The following is a 22,189-nucleotide window of genomic DNA, read 5'->3' as shown; positions in this document are numbered from 1 at the left end:
CATTACCGTAATTAATTCTATTTTATGCTCGACCATGCCGAAATGTAGTAATTATACACCTGGTAGCAGTCCTTTAATGCATGTCATTAAAGTACACCTGTTCATTAAAGTTCAGGTTTTCGATTATTCTTGGATATGCAATCGAAAGACAACTAGCAAAACGTCACGCAGGCTGGAAATCCAATACTGTAGCAGAAGGTTATGTTCTGTTACGATAATAATTAACGTTAATTGTAAATAATATTCAAATAAATTCAATTTGTCATCTCGTTTTTCAATGTCTAATTAAATTTCAAGGTTATATCAAGTTTACACTCTAGGTTATACCAAGGTCGTCGATATTCGTTGCCCGGAAAAAATCAATACTTTCGCGTCTGCGCACATCTCACAATTTACGAGATTGTACAGGGTCAGTTCGCTCCCCACTCGCATAAGAATAAAATGAATACTTATGAATAATTTCAAGTTAGAAATATGGTCGAGCATAAAAAGGCGTATGAAACTTGCCTATAATGATAATTAAGACGCTCGTATGAAGATTATGAAACTCGCTTGCGCTGGTTTCATAAACAAACATACTTGCTTCTTAATTACTATCATTATAGGCTCGTTGCATAATGTACTATTAAGACTATTTAATTCACGTGAGCAGTAAATAATGGAGACGGTAATTAATCATTTTACTTTAATGCATTGCTAATGTGATTCATTAATGTTTTGTTATTAACTTTATTTGTTGTTTCTATTTGTATTCCTATAAACTGCGGGTACGTTATGCAGGAACTGTTGTAGCACCTTTGTCTAATATACATAGTTTTAAATATTAAATATTGATGTATTCTTGTCACACTGAAAGCTTTCACCAAATGTACGAGCATCGGCATTTTAATATAAAGCTTGAGGATAAATATTCTTACTGAATATTCCTTCCTTCTTTTCTATATTAAAAGTCTTATATCTTATATACAGTATATATGTATGGTCATATTATGAAATGGTTTCAATTTGCAGAGAAACTATACTTTCATAATCTCATGGCACAGAAATGTAAAGTAATATGCTTTGTAACTACAAAAAACCCGAGGTTCGGGAAATGTTTCAAACAATTACACTAAACGGCCTCAAGACATGAAGTTTTATAAAGTTTTAACGATTGCAACTTTGTTAATAGTGGTAGGATTTTAACTGCTTAAAGGGACAAGAATGCAAGATGAAAGGAACAGGCATATTTCTTAGATCGACGAAACTTTCACATGCATTGAAATGGTACTAAAAGTTCACATTCCAATTAAAGAAATTAGTGTGGATTACTAGCATACACAAACAGATATTTTGTGAACATGTATAAACAGAACATTATCATAAATTTAATAAACATAGGAAGATTACTGTAAAGTCGGGATATAGACTAGTAGTTTGTCACCAGTGGCTAAATTATTATTATTATTATTATTATTATTATTATTATTATTATTATTATTATTATTATTATTATCCTGTCATCATTAGGTATATCGTTTCAGCCTAAAGCCTAGGCTATATTTATCTCATGGACACATCAGTAGTAGTCGTGACTAAGCTTTGGATGTAGCTCCTTTCATTCTTAGAAAATAAACCCTACTTAAATACAAGAGAAGGACATACTGTACATGTAGTATCATGCTGGAACTGTACTTGTTGATATTTTTAATTCTGTGATTTATATAATTATGTAATTTCTTTCTGTAATAATGAAATACTAACATTCATTTTTTTTTTTTTTGAAAGTACACAGCCATTAATCTCCATAAAAACACCTTCTTAACATTTTTATTTTGCAAGAAAAAAGAAGAAAATAGTTAATAATGCAAAACAACAAGAATTTTGCTCCGACTTAAAACAATGTGTCCCTTATGGTTTGATGTTCGCTGAATCCGAAAATGCATCTCTTTTCTTCTTATCACGTAAGGTTTTTAAGCTATAGCCTACTGTGATTTTACTTTTCGATAAGCGCTCCTCCAGGAAACATCTGGCGGGTTGGGGCTATAAACCAAGACAAAAACTAATGCATTTTATGAGTTTATGACTCATTTCCGGTTTGTTATGGTTGTTGGCAAGTTATTTAGTACTTCTAATAAATAAACAGATATTGGTGCCTTCTATTAAGTAAATTTCATAACAGTTCAAAGTGAGGTCTATGCAATGAACAAACAAGGGTGTGGTTTTCAGTATTTAAAGCAAAAGTTTACCAGTTTGAGTGAGGGCAAATTAAATCGGTCCATAAATTCACAAAGTTATGGCTGACCCTTTGTTTGAGGAAAAACTTTCCGTTACAGAAAAAATGAAATGGATCGCTTTCAAAGACGTTTGCTCAAATTTCCTTGGAAATTCCAGGGCAGACAACTACATAGAACGTGTTGTGGAAACCATGTTAAGTGCATATGACAGAATGGAATGTAATATGTCCCTTAAAATATACTTTTTACATTCTTATTTGGGTTTCTTTCCTCCTAACTTTGGAGCGGTAAGCGACGAGCATGGGGAAAGATTTCATCAAGAAATATCTGAAATGGAAAGGCGATATAAAGGAAGATCATCATCCAGCATGCTTGCAGACTATTGTTGATTGTAAAACACAGTCTCGAGTCTAATTATAAATAGAGGTCATGCAGAAAATTATTTTAAATGTAAGTTCAAATTCCGAGATTTTTCTCATTATACGCATGAAATATTTTTATTGTTATTGTGTTTTAAACTATGTAACATCATTTTTATATCTAGTATACATTTTTCAAGTATTATGAGGCATTTTGAATCCGTAGTGTGTTGTAATTTTATCAGTAGCAGTGAAAAATTAGAAACAAACAAGTTTCGACATTAAAAAAATCAGTTCATTTTGCCCGGAAAATGGTACGTGATGGGTCAATTTGGATTTTAAATTCAGATTTAGGGCACAACATATTAGTAATATCCACCTATTTTTATTTCGGAGCAAGACGAAAAGTAAAATTTTGTTGTTCAGTGTTATATTCAGTAACTGAAGTGATTACGTCTTAAGAGTAACGACTAGGAATAAATCTAAGTGTAAGAATCCGTTTCGAGTCCAGCTCACGAAAATTCAAGCCAAGCATCAATTAGGAAGAGAATATGGTCATGTCTGACATATTCATCTCTGGGGATCATGTTTAAAATAACTTATTTATAGTGCACACAAGATTGCAAGATTTCGCTCAAGTAGCTCGGTATATGCTACCGTGCGAATATACTTTTGTAATAATAATAATAATAATAATAATAATAATAATAATAATAATAATAATTTACTGTGTCATACGTCCTTCGTAAGAGTCTTGTGCCCCGCATGTGTCGAGTGTCGCAATACTATGACAGACTGAATAGTAACACTATTAAATGGCAATACAAAAGCAAGCCATGTTATATTCTTAAGACAAAGTGCGTTTCAGCCTTCTGAAAGAATATGTAATGGTATTAATACTTATGTCCCTCGCCGTGGCGTCGTGGCCTAAGGCATCCTGCCTAGTACCCACGTTACGGAATGCGCGCTGGTTCGAATCCTCATGGGGGAAGAAATTTTCTCATGAAATTTCGGCCAGTGTATGGGACCGGTACCCACCCAGCATCGTGATGCGCTTGGGGAGCTACGATAGGTAGCGAAAATCCGGTTTCGCAAACCAGCTATAACGGCTTGGGGGATTATCGTGCTAACCACACGATACTTCCATTCTGTTTGGATGATCGTCCACCTCTGCTTCGGCATGTGAACGTGAGGCCAGCAGTCGGCCGGTCGGTCTTGGCCCTTCATGGGCTGTAGCACCATGGATAAGATTAATACCTATTAGCAATTAAAATAATGAGAACGATATAACAGAATAAATTATAACTCTTCTTATACTGTTATGACTTCATTACAACGTCTACATTACAAGTACCATTCGCCCGAAGTTACTTTCAATTCTCCACAATGAGATTTTAATTATATAAAATCAGTATTAATTCCAGGAACCTAAGTCATCTTCATATTTTTCTTTATAAAAACATTTTAATTAAAAAAAATAAATATTAACGAAAATATATATTTACAGATAATATTTATTTATTTGTCATAAAATTTTGTCTGAATTCATAGACTTCTGAGACAAAATGATATGAACGTTTTATTAGCACTCCTAGGTACATATCAGAGCAGTAATAGTGATTATGACCAAAAGAAACATCTTTTGCCTTCGCTCGAGATGAAACTCGGTATTTTCCCTTAATAATATCCTTACTAAAGAAGCTGTTTGTTAAGTTAGTTTCCAATGCTTCCGAATATGTTCCATTAAACCTTTCTGAATTCCGTGTAGTTAAGAGTGTTGAATTACATTTCCAATGCGTGGGCGTCCGGAAGAAAATTTCAGAGCCTTTGCTGGAAATCGAAATTGAAACTTTCTCAACAGTAGGCTACAGCTATTATCTGAAAAGCTGGTTGGTTGATTTGCAATGCCTCTGTAAGAAGTCACATAATCCTTCATTAAACACTGCTAATTTAGAAGCGTCGCATTCCATTTCTGAGATGGGGTATTTTGAAAGCCGAATTTCTAAGTCCTTATAATGTAAGAAAGAGGAGGATGATAGCTACCGAATTTAAATTTGATGTGCATCAGAAATGATTTTACCTCTCATCCGCAGTAAAGTTAAAGATTTCCCCCTGTAAGTGCCTTCCTCTTGATAGTGTTTAAATCCGGCAACACTAGTATAATGGTAATCACCTATCCAACCAACTATAATTACTAAAAACTAGTGTTGTGGGGTTTAATCTAACCCAGCGCTTCTCAAATTTTTTTTTAAGTGGGGACCACTTTTTTCAGCCAGAACAGTTCCGCGGACCACCTTACTCTTGTTCCCTTCGAAAGCAAATTTAATCATTTTTGTAGCATATTTTAATACCAGGATACTTATATTTTGAAATAGAATTAATTTATTAATTAGCTATTAGAGTTTGGATTATCTTTAACTTATTAAATAAAATAAATAAATGTTGGTACTCACATTAATGAGATCGATGAGCCTGCCGATTCTTGCACAGTTCTATATATTTTGGAGTATGCTGTAGATCGTCAGATACATCGAGTCGATTCCGGTAACCTACTTTGTTTTTATTAGAGTTAGTGATGAAAACCCTTTCTTACACACATACGTAGAAACAAACTGAATTATAATCTCTAAAGCACCATTGTACAGTTCACTATATTCTCTTTTCACTTGTGATGGGGTCCAGAAATTAATCATTCCTTCCGCTTGGAATTTCATTTTAAGTCCTGTCTCATTCGAGAGTTCAATTAGCTGTTCTCTTTCACTCAATGAAAGTTTGTTAGTTTCAATATCGCAATGAAAGTGATCACGAACCCATGAAAATTCGTCATATTTACTTGGAAAATAAGTTTCAAATTGTGACCTCAGAGTTGTATTATTGGTGTACGACGTACAGTACGTGACCATTTCAATGTGCAGACTGGGTGTCGGCAAAACTATTAAGAAAGTCATAAATACATGAAAAGGTTCGGTCCTGTGTTATGAATTCGGGTGGTCCCTGGCTGGGTTACAGGCGCGGCGCTAGATGTGCAGGGAAAAGATGGCGAGAAACACCACAGTCATAGCGCTTTAAATCCCTCATTTGTTGTTGAGAGTAGAGTGGGAAGTCAGTAGAGCGATAGGGTATTAAATTTCATTAAATATCAGTACTGGGAGAAAAAGTGAAAGAGCGATTGCTATGTGTCATTTCCAAACTCTGAGATTTTCAGGTATTACGAAATTCGTTTGAATTTTAGTTTTTCCTCTGCCTTTTTTGAAGGACCAAATGGGCAGACCTCGAGGACAACAGGTGGTCCGCGGACCATAGTTTGAGAAACATTGATCTAACCGATTAATCGATCGATTTCTGTTGTAAGATTAATCGATCAAAAATACAATATTTAATCGAGCAATCGAGTCGATTAAAATTAATCGGTTGTACTTGATATTAATTATTATTTTGTTAATGGAAACTCAGACTAAAAACTCCGACAACATTCGTCTCTCAGAAATTGCTTACTTCAAAGCATAATAGTACCGTTACAGCAAATCTTTGCACAATTACTTCAGAAAGAGATGTAGATATGAGGACAGTGACCTGTCTACCCCTATTGAAAGTTGAAACACAATGCGAAACCCTTATTTAAGTTTTATGATTTTAAGGTTTTTCAAGAAAACTTTCACCCTGTTGTCACTTCGTCTTCATAGCTTATGAAATGCATACTGTTCTGGGATTCACCCTCCTCATCCCTTAGCCAGGCTACACTGTGTGCAAGTGAGAGAGCAACTATCTTTTTCGCTTTCTAAAATTTTGTAATCCGATTACAATAGAGGCCAGTCTGCTGTTTTGTTGCAGTTTCTTTACTGACTTTGTAGATGAAGCTTGTGTGTTCAGTTTGCTAAAGAAAAAAAAATCATATTTCTGTAGTCTGTGAGAAATGAAAACTCCATTATGACTTATGAGAATTTGAGAGGTAAACTCAGTGAAATGTTTGGATTTAAATTGAACGATCGTGGAGAAGTGCTTGACAGAAAAAAAAAGTTTTCTCGTGTTTAGTGATGCAGGAAACATTGTTACTAAACGTGGAGCGGCACTTAATTCGGAGCATGTGAATGCTCTCACATGTTTAAAATCATGGATGAAGCAGTATTAACTAGGTGAGTCTTCATACTTTTTTTTCAATCTATGCTTGTCTAAAAACTTTCCCGGATATACAACATTTAATACTTATGCTTATCACCGAACACAAGTTAAATTTAACAATAATTGTGTATTAACAGTATATCACAGCGCGATTACTCTATCGATTAATCGATTAAATTCGAATAGTTAATCGATTAAATATTTTGATCGATTGGCAGCACTACTAAAAAGTATTCATCAATTCAAAATAAAGTAAATTTCACACTCTGTAAAAAAATACCTGCGCAATGCGATCCTGACTTTATCCAATGTGTAAGAGGACGGAACAGAACACCATCATGATCAGCATCCTCATCCAGACATTTATCATTTCCTGAAACTTCCTATTAGCATCAGTCCTACTGCATGTACAAACTTTACCATAGATCTTCTATATTTCATTGTTGTGAACCAAGAATTATTATTAATATATTTTGTACGACAGCTCAATACGTTATGTTATATTAAACAAATAAATCAATTACCTACTCCATAGTATAAGAAGAGGGCTTCATTTTAGTATTACAAGCAATATCATTGAAATCGACAATATAGAAAGAGCCGACAATCTGTTTTCACTCCGAGGATTGCGTATTTCTCATTAATCTTCAGAGCAACAAAAAATATATTTTAATAAGGCACATGACACAAGAATTGTTACTACAAGACTGACAAGTTTACACACTTTTGGAACGGTACCACTTAGATCTATTGTGCAAATGAGAAAAACGTTTCTTATAGAATTCAATGTTTGAATAAACAACTGGAAGTTCACTCTGATTAATTTTCTCTTTGTAATAATAATAATAATAATAATAATAATAATAATAATAATAATAATAATAATAATAATACTTACTTACTACTTACTTACTGGCTTTTAAGGAATCCGGAGGTTCATTGCCGCCCTCACATAAGCCCGCCATTGGTCCCTATCTTGAGCAAGATTAATCCAGTCTCTATCATCATATCCCACCTCCCTCAAAACCTATTTAATATTACCTTCCCATCTACGTCTCGGCCTCCCCAAAGGTCTTTTTCCCTCCGACCTCCCAACTAACACTCTATATGCATTTCTGGATTCACTCATACGTGCTACATGCCCTGCCCAGCTCAAACGTCTGGATTTAATGTTCCTAATTATGTCAGGTGAAGAATACAATGCGTGCAGTTCTGTGTTGTGTAACTTTCTCCATTCTCCTGTAACTTCATCCCTCTTAGCCCTAAATATTTTCCTAAGAACCTTACTCTCAAACACCCTTAACCTATGTTCCTCTCTCAACGTGAGACTCCAAGTTTCACAACCATAAAGAACAACCGGTAATATAACTGTTTTATAAATTATAACTTTCAGATTTTTTGACAGCAGACTGGATGATAAAAGCTTCTCAACCGAATAATAACAGGCATTTCCCATATTTATTCTGTGTTTAATTTCCTCCCGAGTATCATTTATATTTGTTACTGTTGCTCCCAGGTATTTGAATTTTTTCACCTCTTCAAAAGATAAATTTCCAATTTTTATATTTCCATTGCGTACAATATTCTCGTCACGAGACATAATCATATACTTTGTCTTTTCGGGATTTACTTCCAAACCTATCTCTTTACTTGCTTTAAGTAAAATTCCCGTGTTTTCCCTAATCGTTTGTGGATTTTCTCCTAACATATTCACGTCATCCGCATGGACTTTTTAATAATAATAATAATAATAATAATAATAATAATAATAATAATAATAATAATAATAGTAATTTTATTGCTTCTTATTATAGGATCTTATATAAAACTTTATATTTGTCCGGCACTCCGTTAACCCATATAATTTTACAAAGATAAAGTAAAATTAGATTTTTCTTCGACATAATACCGAGACCAATATAGTTATGAAAATCATTCTTCAGCTGATCTAAAAGATTTTGGAAGCCTTAATTTATTTTCAAACAATATCTTCTGTCAGAGGTTTTCTTCTGTAAAACACCAAAGATGTCATCAGAATAGATACTGAACAAATGCAATAGATGGAAATCCTGAAGAGAATCACTAAAGTCTGTTGTATCATTACGCATTTCATTATCCCTCCCATCCCTATTTTCAGTTATGGATTGAAAGAGACGTAAAATATCGTATTTATGTTCATACTTAGTTGTGAACAGTCTAGTGTTGTAATTCCACTTTTGAAACTGATGGAAATCTCTTATTTGCTTAATACTCATCAAAAGCAAGAGTACCTTATATTACTGTGTGGAAAAATGAAGCTAGTCTGAACAGTGACAAAAATATTTGCACTCCTATAATATGTTATACAGATCTTTTTAGAAGACAAATAAGAATAAGTTAAATTTAGATTTGACCTGAGCCTACAAGCGTCCATGAGTCTCAGACATAACAGCAGCACTATCATATGTCGGTGCAACTATTTGTTCACATTGATATTCCATTGAAGTTTAGAAAAAATGTTCAACTAATGCAGATGCTGTGCGGTTTTTCTGGACCCACTAACAACAATAAACTCTTCCTGAATGTCACCGGTCTTGTTAACACAGCGTAACACTCCGATGACTTGCCATTCTTCGTAATATCACTGGTTTCATACATTATGAGTACTATAAATGGAGTGACATTGATCTCTGCTTTAATTTCCGTTTTCAGCAAAAGTGAAACTGAATCAACCAAATCGTTTTGGATATCACAAGCAGAAACAGGGAAAAGTAACAGTTGCCCGTTCAGAGTGAGTATCCAATTCATCATGAATTAACATAAATATATTTTAAATACGTCATATATATTCAAATAATTTAGATTTAAAAAAATTACTAAGAAGGCTTCCTAGCCCTACGTAGCTGCTTCCGTTTGAAGATTCAGTGGCTTCAGAATGTACAGCTACAAAACAATTGACATAATTATGCGATTTACAATGTCTATGTTGTTTGTAACAGTTTCATTATGCTTTTATACACTGATTCTGAATTTTTAACTCAATTCGAGATCTTCCGAACTATTTTAGTGTCACTTGTAAAGCAATACAACTGGCGACGATTTGCATATTTCCTGTAACAAGAAGTGGAGTTTATGTATATCAGACACTCCACACTTGATCCAAATATTAGACTCTGATAAAACATGACTAACAGCATAATTGATTCTTTTAGAATTTCACAACGAAATGGTCGCTTCGTAATTTTGTTTTCTCGAATGACAAGTAAATTTATTCATATGAAGTTAAATGTGGAGTCTAAGATGTAAGTCGACTTTTCGATATAGAAATACATTTATTAATATAAGTTCTACTTTCTAATGATTTATTTAATAAATAATGTATTACAAAGTCACATTCACTGACACTATTTACATATTATACCGACGGTTCTGGAATAGTATTTTTACAGTAACACGCGCATAGTAAACTTTTGCCGCTGTAAGTTTCTGAAACATAGATAATGTGTTGTATGCTTTATTTAACGCAGCTTATATAACATTTTAACTTTGCGTGGGACGTCAACATTGACAATATCGAGACTATACTGCGCAAGCAGGCAAGGTTAATGCTCTCTGAGGAGATCCATAAGCTCAGTTGAAGACAGCGTTTTAAAAAGAATCTGGGTATTGCAGAGACTTATGCGGTTATTATTAACAGTAACATTGTATGGTACATAAGTGTCAGCCTTAAAAGGCTTTTATTTTAACAGAGATGGTTAACAAGCAGGAACATTCATATTTTTAATTGAGGTGACCGATCTTGACGGTAGTTGTTATTTTATACTCTTGTTGCCAGGGCTCTTATCAGAGGATTGGGGTGGTACAGCAAGTCCTTATGAAAGTTTTCTGTAAATTTCTGTATAATGTCGTAGAATGATTCTATTTCAAGCGTGTCTTGTAGTTGTTTATTGGTGGTTCTATAGTCTGCACCAGTGATAGTTAGGGATACTTTTCTCTGTATAGCATGAAGACGTCTGATAATTTGGAATTTTGCAATGCTCCAGATTTCGCAGCCATAGGTCATTTGAGATCTTATAACAGAAGTGTAAAGGATTTTTTTCAAGGGAAGTCTGATGTAAGGTGACTTCAACAATGGATATAGATGAATGAATCTGGCTAATGCTTTGTTATGAGCTGCTTCAACATGGTGATGCAATCGAAGTTGTTTATCAAGTGTGATGCCGAGGTATTTTAAAGATTGTTTACAGTAGGTATCTTCGGAGAAGAGATTGAGGTGATCTGGTATTTTTGGCTTTCTTCTGGTAAAAATGATGGCTTGAGTTTTACTTATATTGACTTTTATTCTCCATTTTCTTAGCCACATTTCCAATATTTTGAGTTGTTTTTGCATAGTACGTTGTGCGATGTTAATTGAAATGTCACTGGTGAAGTAGGTGGTGTCATCTGCGTATAATCCCATATTGCATTCAGCAATCAATGGACTATCATGTACATAAACTAAATATAAATGCGGTAAATGTTCATGCTAAATACAATGCCCTCCTGTTTTGGAAGTGGTAAGCTAGCTACATTGATGGAAACAGTAATGAAAGGAATGTGTAAAAAATTAAATTAAGAAAGTATTTCGTTCCCAATGGTATAAATCCGACTTTGTAAATTATAAGCATCGCTTACACAGGATATACCCTAAGTGCACCTTGTCTTTGCTGTTATCAATTTCATTTTTGTTTAATATGATTTTAAAGTTGTAGATACTACACATTTCGTTCACAAAAACGATAATGAAGAACTGTAGAATAAGGATTGCAATAAAAGCTTTACGTGCTCTGAGAAAGCAGGTCATACAGTCATTTTATTCTCACATGATTAAGTCTTTATGACAGATTGAATTATCCCGTTATTAATATGAAGTACAATAAATGACTGAAAAACATCAGGAATAATGAATCTGGCATTTGTTTGGCTTCGAAATAAGTGCTTACACTTTCAGGTGAGTTTTACTGTAGGCTATAACTGTAGCTCCAGGATTAGCTCAAACAATAAACCTGATAATGTAGTACGCTTCAGTTTGTTGGTTTTACTTTTTTGTCAATAAATGAAATGCCTTTGTTACATCAGTGCAGTCTGCTGAATAATTTAACGCTATTTGCCATGCGCTCATTGCAGCCGCCTCTAATCCAAATTCATTGTCACTGCAGGATATTGCAGTACGCGGCACTTGACTTCTAGCGTGTAACTTCTGAAATATGGGAAACAGCAGCGCTGTTCATGGCTCCCGTTCTTCAGTCCAAAATGAGTGCGAACATTCTTATTCATGCTGCGAGAGTGCCATGCACAAGGATATTCTATAGTAATCATCAGGGAAAGGATTTATATGTAAATACATATTTACTTATAAAGCTAATATAATTTATATTTTGCATTATCTTTATGTTTCACAATGTGTAGGGTTGAAAAATCCTACTTTTATTTTCCATATTTTTCCATATTTTAGAGTTTAGTACATATTTTCGTTAATTTCCATATATTTTCCATATTTCATATAAAACAGTCCATATTATATTAGGTTTAACAATAAAACAAAACAAAATTCCATTAACTTTTAAAAATACATTTCAACAATAGAGATTTAAACACATGTTCAGTAATCCCTTTAACATCAGAGTTATTTGAAAATTAGCAGTCCTATCAACAATGGGAAAGTAAGTTACAAAACTGTATTAATTTAATTTAAAATTTTTAACAGACTTCAGTTGTGCAGCTCAACAGTTAAATGCCAGTCAGAGTACACATAGGTTCAGTTTTGTAAATCATACTATAAAGACGGTAAATATGCCGAAAGTACGTCATTCAGTCAATTTAAAATCAAAACTAACAAGTTACATTTCAGAATTTAAAGAAGATGGTTTATCAACTGACAATAAAATATTATTTTGTAATTTGTGTCAGTGTGCAGTATCATCTACACAAAAGTTCCTGGTGCAACAACACATTACAACTAGTAAACATCAGGCCAACAAACAACTAAATTCCAAGCAGAGACAATTGTTTTTAACACAACCAACAACATCGAATGTAAGATCTGAGTTTAACATCGACCTGTGCCGTTCTCTCATCTCTGCTGATATTCCTCTCTACAAACTAAAGAATAAGGTCTTCAGGGAATTCCTTGAAAAATATACTCAACATACAATCCCGGATGAGTCAACACTTAGGAAGACGTATGCTCCATCCATCTACGATGAGACAATACAGAAGATCAGAGATGAAATTAAAGATAGTTCAATTTGGGTTTCCATTGATGAGACTCCCGACAAAGAAGGTAGACTTGTTGGTAATGTAGTTATCGGTTTGTTAAGTGAACAATATTCTGAACGAATTCTTTTACATTGTGATGTTCTAGAAAAGTGCAATAACAAAACTATAGTTAAACTGTTCAACGAAGCTATGGGTATCCTGTGGCCAAAGGGTATTATGTACGATAATGTGTTATTCTTTATTAGCGATGCTGCCCCTTATATGGTCAAAGCTGGACAAGCATTATCTGTTGTATATCCTAAATTGACTCATTTTACTTGTGTGGCGCATGCATTTCATCGTGTGGCAGAAGTGGTCAGAGACAATTTCCCTAAAGTAGATTTGTTGATTTCATCAGTGAAAAAAGTATTTCTCAAAGCTCCCAGTAGAGTTAACGTGTTGAAAGAAATGTACCCTGAAATTCCATTGCCACCAAAGCCAATTTTAACTAGATGGGGTACATGGCTAGAAGCAGTTGAATATTATGCCGAACATATAGACTCTATTAACAATGTTCTCCTTGCATTGGACTCTGAAGATGCAGTCTCAATTGATACTGCGAAAACAGTTACCTGTGACATAAGTGTGAAGAATGACTTAGCTCACATTCAGCATACATTTTCATGCATCATAAAAACGCTCAAAAGTCTCCAAAATAGGCACCTTTCACTATCTGAAAGTTTTGAAATTATAAATAGTACTGTGGAACAACTGAATCGTGGTAGAGGTAAAGTTGCAGATGCAGTAAGAGCTAAGGTGGACACTGTACTTTCAAAAAACCCTGGATATGAAGAACTACAAAAGGTTGTTGCTGTGATGAGTGGTGAATCAACAGTGAAGATTAACTTGGACTTATCCCCAGCAGACATTGTGAAATTGAATTATGTACCAGTTACTTCTTGTGACGTCGAACGCTCTTTTAGTCAGTATAAATCTATCCTCAGAGACAATAGAAGAAGATTCACTTTTCAGCACTTGAAAGAAATGTTTGTAACCTATTGTTATGGTAACAGACAATAAAAATTGTGTTTTGTTGAAACTACATTGGAAGATAAGGTACGTCCATTATATTTTTTGTTTAGTTTGATTAAAATGTACCAATATTTAACGTACATAGTCATTTTTTTATAATTTTAAGTCCATATTTAATTCCATATTTTGGTAAAAATCCATATTTAATTCCATATTTTGGTAAAAATAACTACATATATATTTACATATTTCATATATTTTTAGTCCATATAAATCCGTTCCCTGGTAATCATCAATAAATTATAACTCCATAATAATATCTTATACAAGAATACACCTACATAATATACAAAAACATTGAAACATAAAATACACATACATACATACATACATACATACATACATACATACATACATACATACATACATACATACATACATACATACATTCTGTCCGTTGCTCAGGAGAAGACGAGCGGAAAGAATGTGACCTTCTTGACTATCGCTGTTGATTATTATAAACATCGCTCAGATAAGCATCCCAGTAGCCAGGTTATTACTGGTGCAGGAAACATGAGTAACAATGCGAATGGAAATTAAAGCGAAGTTGAACAGGAGACCTAATGTTTCCGCTTACTGCAGTACAAATATTGCACGTGTTGTCGTACGTTATCTGTTCACATCCCTTCCTCCTCAGTCCGCTCTCGTCTTCTCCTGAGTCACCGACAATACATACATACATACATACATACATACATACATACATACATACATACATACATATAGGTCTCGCAAGCACGGATTACCGACGGAAGGAATGCGAATCAAACACTGAGATAAGGAAGAGCGGGCGAGAGGAAAGGTCACGAGATAACTTGAATGATATTCAGGAGTACAGTCAAGAGAAATGACATCAATAGAATCAGTCTTTCGTTGTGATAGTTACATTACGACTTTAGTTTGTTCCATTGCATGTGAATGTGTGTCTTGTATCGAATGGTATTATTATTTCATTCGTAAACATATGTTGCGCGTTTAATTAGCTTCGAATTTTTCTCTTGCTACGTTCTTTATTTCCAAAGCGATGTTCTCATTTGTTCATCTTCTTGGAAGAGGCAGTACTTCTATCGGCTCGCACCTCTCCCCCCTCGGCGGGCCTACATACACAAGTCAAAACAGACAGCAACGCCACCATTGGTTTTCGGTAATCGTTTCTTGCGCGAGCCATACATACATACATACATACATACATACATACATACATACATACATACATACATACATACATACATACATACATACATACATACATACATACATAACGCTGACAAATACCTGAATCATTTCAGTAATTCGTGGATTTACGACAGTGATAAGTAGGCCTATGGTTGTAATGTTGGGGACCGATAGGGTGCGTTACGATGGTTTCAAGTTGACTATCCGTTCACCATCAGTACTCTAGCATGCATAAACAGTGTACCTGCAGAATACTCCATTCGCCAGTGACTACCGCACGAGTTATACAGGGTGCGTCAGAAAGAACGGATGGATTTCACATGGCAAGAAAATTGTAAAGATTCATCAAATCAAAAATTTATTGTTATCAACATATTCACCAATACATGCAGTTTATTTATGTAAAACAACATTATCCATATGATGTCCTTGGCTTTCAATACAGGCATCGAGGCGTTTTCTGATGTTCGCCATCACTTTCACAGTCATAGCTGGTGCAATTGCCACGATTTCTTCACGAATCGCTGTCTTCAGTTCGTCCAGTGTATGTGATCGATGTTTACAAACTTACGCCTTCAAATGGTCCCAAAGAAAGAAGTCGCAGGGCGCGAGATCTTACCGTAGCCTCGGACAATCTCAGTGCAATAGAATTTCGTCCAGGTGATTTCTTCTTTAATGTTGAACCTGTGATACAAAATGAAGCCTCCCACCGCAAAATTGTATTCCGAGTTGGAATCCTAGCGTGACATCCGATGTCGAAATGAGTCCTGAGTGGCGATCACAGACTCTTCATTTTTCAAAAATGTCTCTACGATGAAAGCACGTTGTACACCAGATCAACACCATGTTCTCAACTGAAACTGCATTCTCTGGCTGACTCAACAGTCGTGGTCCCCCTCACTATATCTCTCTCCTCGTTGCGTATCGATAGTTTGAAATCCATCCGTTCTTTCTGACGCACCCTTTATATTATAGAGAGGCAGTATAACTTTGATAAGCGCTCCCTGAGGAGCTGGCGGTACTATGGATCGTACCAAACAAAACATGGCGGTCCATAGTACACCCAGCCTCCGCAACGAGTGCTTTTTAAAGGTACACCACAGCCAACGAGCTATAATACTGCGGGAGACTTTGAATAATCAGGTGTCGCATAGTTTTCAATTAATAATTTATTTCATATTCTTGTATGATACAGTTTCAATAATAGTATTTCACAACATATTTATTATTATTATTATTATTATTATTATTATTATTACTTATGTATTTGTATTAATTGTAGACTTGGGTCAGTGGAAGAGCAGGCCTTAACTCTGCCAGATAAAATAATTTATTATTATTATTATTATTATTATTATTATTATTATTATTATTATTATATTTTTCGGATACATCTATATTTAATTTAAACATTTCGCTATTGTTTTTGTAAAAAGATGATTTATAAACAAATAGAGAGTAATGAATATCTAAAAATGTCTCATTCCCTTGGATTTAAATCAAATGTACCGTAAGTCGTAATATTCGTCTGTGGATAATTAAATCTTCTCAATACAGGTTGCATTATCCCAGAGAATTATAAGATAGGACGGAATGAACATAGCGAAATATATGTTTAATAAGTTTGTACCATCAAGAGTTTAGTATTTATTGTGTTTATAGGGCCTACTCAAATTTTCTTTTTATTAATGCGTAGGGCTCTTTTTGTTAATAAAGAGGAAAGTCAGCACTTGCATCACACAAAATTTGTCATTATTGCGTCAAATGTAAGAACAGTTTATTCTGCAAAAGCCTCTGCCTAGTTGCGAGACATGTGTGAGATCAATATTTGTTTCAAATTATATTAGACTACACGATGTGTCCCTTACGCAAAAAGAAGAGTAGTGAGCTGTGAACTAGACATAAGGAAGAGTGCGTCAGATATTGTTTATGTTTACTCTTACCGGTGACATTCAAACAGTCGGTAAAGTAGTCAGTTGTTATTAGACAGAGCTAACGCAACATTTGTAATACAAAATACAGTTGGTTTACATTAAAAGAAAGAAAATCTACTCTTATCTTGAAAGTTATTTCATGTACAAAAAAATACATTACGTGTGTCAGATGTTCCCTTCGATGTAATTTAACTTGTAATTGTTGGTTTGTGTATATCTGAAATATTTTACACGCTATCGAAGGTGAAAGAGTTAAGTGGGCCACATAAACATTGTAGCACAAGAAAAAAGGGAAGAAACTCAATTTTTCTTCTTTTTGCTTCCTTTTCGAGAAAAAATTGTATTATGAAACATTTCATAGCGTTTTTTGGGAAAGCCATTGACTGAATTCCCAATATGTTCAGTCAATTTAAGAAAGCAGTGTATTATGATAATAAATGATTGAAAGAATTTTAGTTTTGGCCTTTAAATGTGTAGAAATTTGATCCGAAAAAATGTAACATTAAAAAATTTCTTTGCAGAACGAAAAGTTACATTTATTCGGATCAGATTTCTGCACATTTAAAAGACAAGACTAAAATTCTTACAACCATTTATTATCATAATACACTGCTCTCTTAAATTTTGGCTGATAATATTAAGAATTCAGTTAATGCAGTGATGTCAACGAGAGCGCAAGCGTGCCTCATCGCCCGTATGCGCTGTGGAGAGCACGTACGGCACGCAGGTATACAAGTCACTGGTGAACTCAAGGGTTGTACATTACACATTGAGGAGAAGTCGTTCAATAAGTTTTAGGCTGACTGGGCTCCTGACTTTTTATGAGTGAAAGAGACGAAAATGTTCTTTGTCTGATACATGGGAAACATTTAGTTACGAAGAGGAGCAATGTGAAACGCCTGAAATTATTAATTGATGTACATAATGTATTTTAATGACATTAAATAGTAATAAATGTAATTATGTTTAGATGTACTGTAGAGGTTCTTCCTCGCTGCACTGCATTTAAGTTTACAGAATAAAGTACAAAAGTATGGATGCTAATAGCGTAGACTTGTTATGAATTCTGTCTAAAAATTGTGAAGATATGTCGTCTATAGATTTTCAGTTTGACAATGGTCCTTACCATTGTGATGTCCTTTGGTTAAGCCGAGGAAACGTTCTCTAGGTTTTTTGAAATGCGCGAACAGAGTCAAGTTGGAAGTTCGCTTTGCCTGGAAATATATCCAGGGTACGAATATTTGCGGCGCAACTTATTTCTATATTCGGCAGTAAGCACGTATGTGAGCAATTTTCCTCACTTGTGAATCTCACAAAACCAAGATTATTACCAAGATTATCTAAGATAATATGTGTGCTATGCTACGTCATGCTGCAGGAAACATATTTCGCCGGACATAAGAAGGTTGGTGTCGGGTAAAACAAGAAGAAACACTTCTGTATTAGACAAGAAGTCAGGAATTTAAATTTGTTTCTAGAAATGTGCTGTTCATATAATAAGTACATTATTAAATGTGTAACAGTTACATAGCATTTAATTAGATAAGCGTCATTATTAAAATCTCTAAGATAAAAAATAAACTATGTTTATTATTTGTTGCAATACTATTATTTCATTTTCCGTATGCACAATGTCCTGTAATTTTTTTCACTTTTGTATTGGTAAGTTTAAAACAGGAAAACAGTGTTTTTATACTAGTTGGATTATTAGATAACTATATAAAAATTAATCATATTCTAGCTATTATCTGAAAATATATAAGTTAAGGAGAAGCTATGCTTATTATTATTTATTGTAGCCCATTAGTTTATAATTCTTTGCATTTATTAGAGAGGTACACTCTAGAAAACAGGTTCTGATTTCTTGTTGTCTTGTATGAATGTAACACGTTATCTATTATTTAAAAACAGTTTAATTCATCTTGCAGTGACAGGCCAATATACTTCACTTTGCTCACACCTTCTTATTCTCTGTTGCTGCCTGCATTGCAACCAGTGAGCGCTTGATAGCACGCAGAACTGTCCACGTGCTCTTGACCTTGACATCGCTGAGTTAATGGCTTTTACAAAACACGCTATGAAATGTTTCACATAAAACAATTTTTATCTCGAAAAGGGAAGGAAAAAAAACTAGCAATATTGCACTAAACTTTTTTGTTCAGAAAATCTCAAAGAATAACCCCCTGAAAAAAAAAAATATATATAATGGATTTGAGGGAGGTGGGATATGATGGTAGAGACTGGATTAATCTTGCTCAGGGTAGGGACCAATGGCGGGCTTATGTGAGGGCGGCAATGAATCTCCGGGTTCCTTAAAAGCCAGTAAGTAAGTATATATATATATATATATATATATATATATAGAGAGAGAGAGAGAGAGAGAAAGAGAGTTAGTAGTTAGTGACAAAGGACATTCTTCGTGGTACGATAAATTAAAGAAAATGTATAGTAGGGTGTCTTTAATTAATATTTGTTTATAGTAGGCCTAATTATATTATTTGGTAATAACAATGAAAAGAGAAATGATGGAAAAAAGTAAAATTTAAATGTGTTTCGTAGATATCACATTGAAGTAAGCTATCCTATCGAAAGGATCTAGATATTAAAAAAATATATATTAGTATCATACTTCAGAAGACAGGATATGAAGACAGTCTAACACCAAGCACTAATTCAAAAAGCACAACCCGACATTTTAAATAACATCAAAACTCCAAATATTCCAGAAGTGTTAGCATCGGCACTGATGTTGTTACTCTGCTCCAGGAAAAAAGAAAGATTATTGGCACTTGAGCTCGTCCAGGGATTGTCTTCTAAACTAGTGGAGAAGCTATAACTCTATCTGTACAAAATTTGGAGCTAATCTCATAAGTGGTTATCGAATTACCACGTACAGACAATAGACACCGTGGTTGAGTTAACTCAATAACGATTTCAAAATAGGAGAAAAGGTTAAACCAGTCGTTTCGTTGCCGTAATCTAATTTGTTGCTGCGCCTGGAGAGGGTGAAATATTAACTATACACATAGCTGCAATTTGTATAATTCCTACTTCCTTCATTAAACCTCCGAGTATTTCGACTTCTTCGTACAAACAATATCACAAAACATAACTGGTGCAAATACTCGTATATTCTGAGATAGTACGAGATAGTATGAGTGTTTATCACCTGAATCTCTGGAAGGATATTTTCTCTGTGATTTGTTTTAAGTTGAGCTATTTAATATTCAAACTATATTATGTAAGGCGAAAGAGAGTTTTAAGTCCAGCTATTGAACAATGAAACAAAATTATGTAATGCGAAAGATTATCTACGAAGCTAAAGAATATTCCTGAGCTCTGTGAACACTACTCCGTCCAAATCACCAGCCAGTAGCAAATATATGCAAATAGGATCAAGTGTCCGTAGAGTAAAATCCAGTTGTTGGAAATGAATGTCATTATCAGCAAAAAGACAACTACTTTCTCCGAAAGATGTATTGTTAAAGGGTCATTCAAGTCTTCACGCAGTCAAGTTCGCTGACGGCTCACAAATGGTAGAAACCGAGATGCGAACCTAAGATCCATGGGGATCGGTCCTGGAAAAAAGAGTCTCAGGTAGAATTTTTTTATCCTCGTTCCACTTCTCTGTTATAACTTATCTATTTCATCATGTCTCAATGGTTGAAAAAAAAAATCTGATTAAATTTAAAATAGTGTTCAGCCTAAGTAAAATGGAAACTATTTCGTCATGTCAGAATTACAGTAATTCTCACCGAATTACTGCCAATTTACTCGTAATTATTGAACTCTGATCACTATGTTACCAGTCAAGTAACAAATACCAGAATTTAAACGACTTTTCTTAATTTTGTGTTTTTTTCTAAGTATTGAAACTCATTTTTTAAACATTTAAATAATAATTCCACGCTAAAGATTTTTTCAGCCAAACACTACCTTTATTAATGCTCAATAATTGATCAATGACAATCGAGCTACACTGGTAGTTTGTGCTGTTCAAACCCAATAAGTTATATTTTTTTCCAATGAGTTCAATTGTTTTATTCCAACATGGTGGATAGATTAAAAGTGAATGCTAGCAATCAAATGCTTATATCGAGCGCACAAGATCAACATGGAACTGTCATTAATTATAGCAATATTGTACTATTAATTACTACTAAAGTGAGTTCGCAATAAAAAGTATAATGTACAGTTTTAAAACATAAATAATAACCAGTTCAAAAAATTATATTTACGATGACTCACGATGTTTTACTGCCACTAATGGAGCATTTTCCTGAAGTGGTTTGGAACATATTTTCCTAATAAAGTTTTTTCCTACCTCACATAATTCAGGAATAATAATTGATTTTCTAAACATGTTCTTGTGAACAGAGCTCTCAAATATCAGTGTATGCGCTTCCTTTGCAATGCATCGAGAGTCATTTGTCGCATGTTCAGTTGACGGTCATACCAGCGAATAGGGATTTTAAAGAATGGACACTGAGCGAATTTTACTGTGTTTTGTTTCTCTATACGCCGGCGTTTAGTTCCACTTTCAAGCGCTAGAGGTTAGTGTAATCGAGCATATGCTAAGATAATAACTGAGTATAGAGTTGAGACACAGGATCCAAAAATCGCCTACCTTGTTGCATAATCCAGTAACACTTTGCTTCATATAAATTCAAGTTAACAGCTTTCCTTATTTCTCAGTGACAAACTAGTTGTAATAATAATTTTTTATATTTCAGATATAATAAATCATATTATAAAATAATATAATACATTATAAAATTATGTATCAAATTCGTTTAATATTTATATATAATATTATACAGTTATAGTCCTGTCGCTCGAATTTCCGGCAGCCAATCACGTTGCAGGTCGGCTACATTTAAACGTGTGCATCTTGTGATTCGCTGATGAAGACGTTATGCATTTCCTAAGGCTCGATAAATACTTAATATAATCGCCCGCCATTTTGGCTCTTTCGTTGGCGATCACAGAAAGAACACGAGGAAGTTATTTGCCGCTCAATTATTTACTGAATTACAGTGCGTTTGATTTATTATCATAGGAACTACAACATGATAAT

Source organism: Periplaneta americana, chromosome 16 (assembly GCF_040183065.1).
Source record: "Periplaneta americana isolate PAMFEO1 chromosome 16, P.americana_PAMFEO1_priV1, whole genome shotgun sequence".
NCBI classification, from domain to species: domain Eukaryota; kingdom Metazoa; phylum Arthropoda; class Insecta; order Blattodea; family Blattidae; genus Periplaneta; species Periplaneta americana.
Note: the sequence above shows the minus strand (reverse complement) of the source record.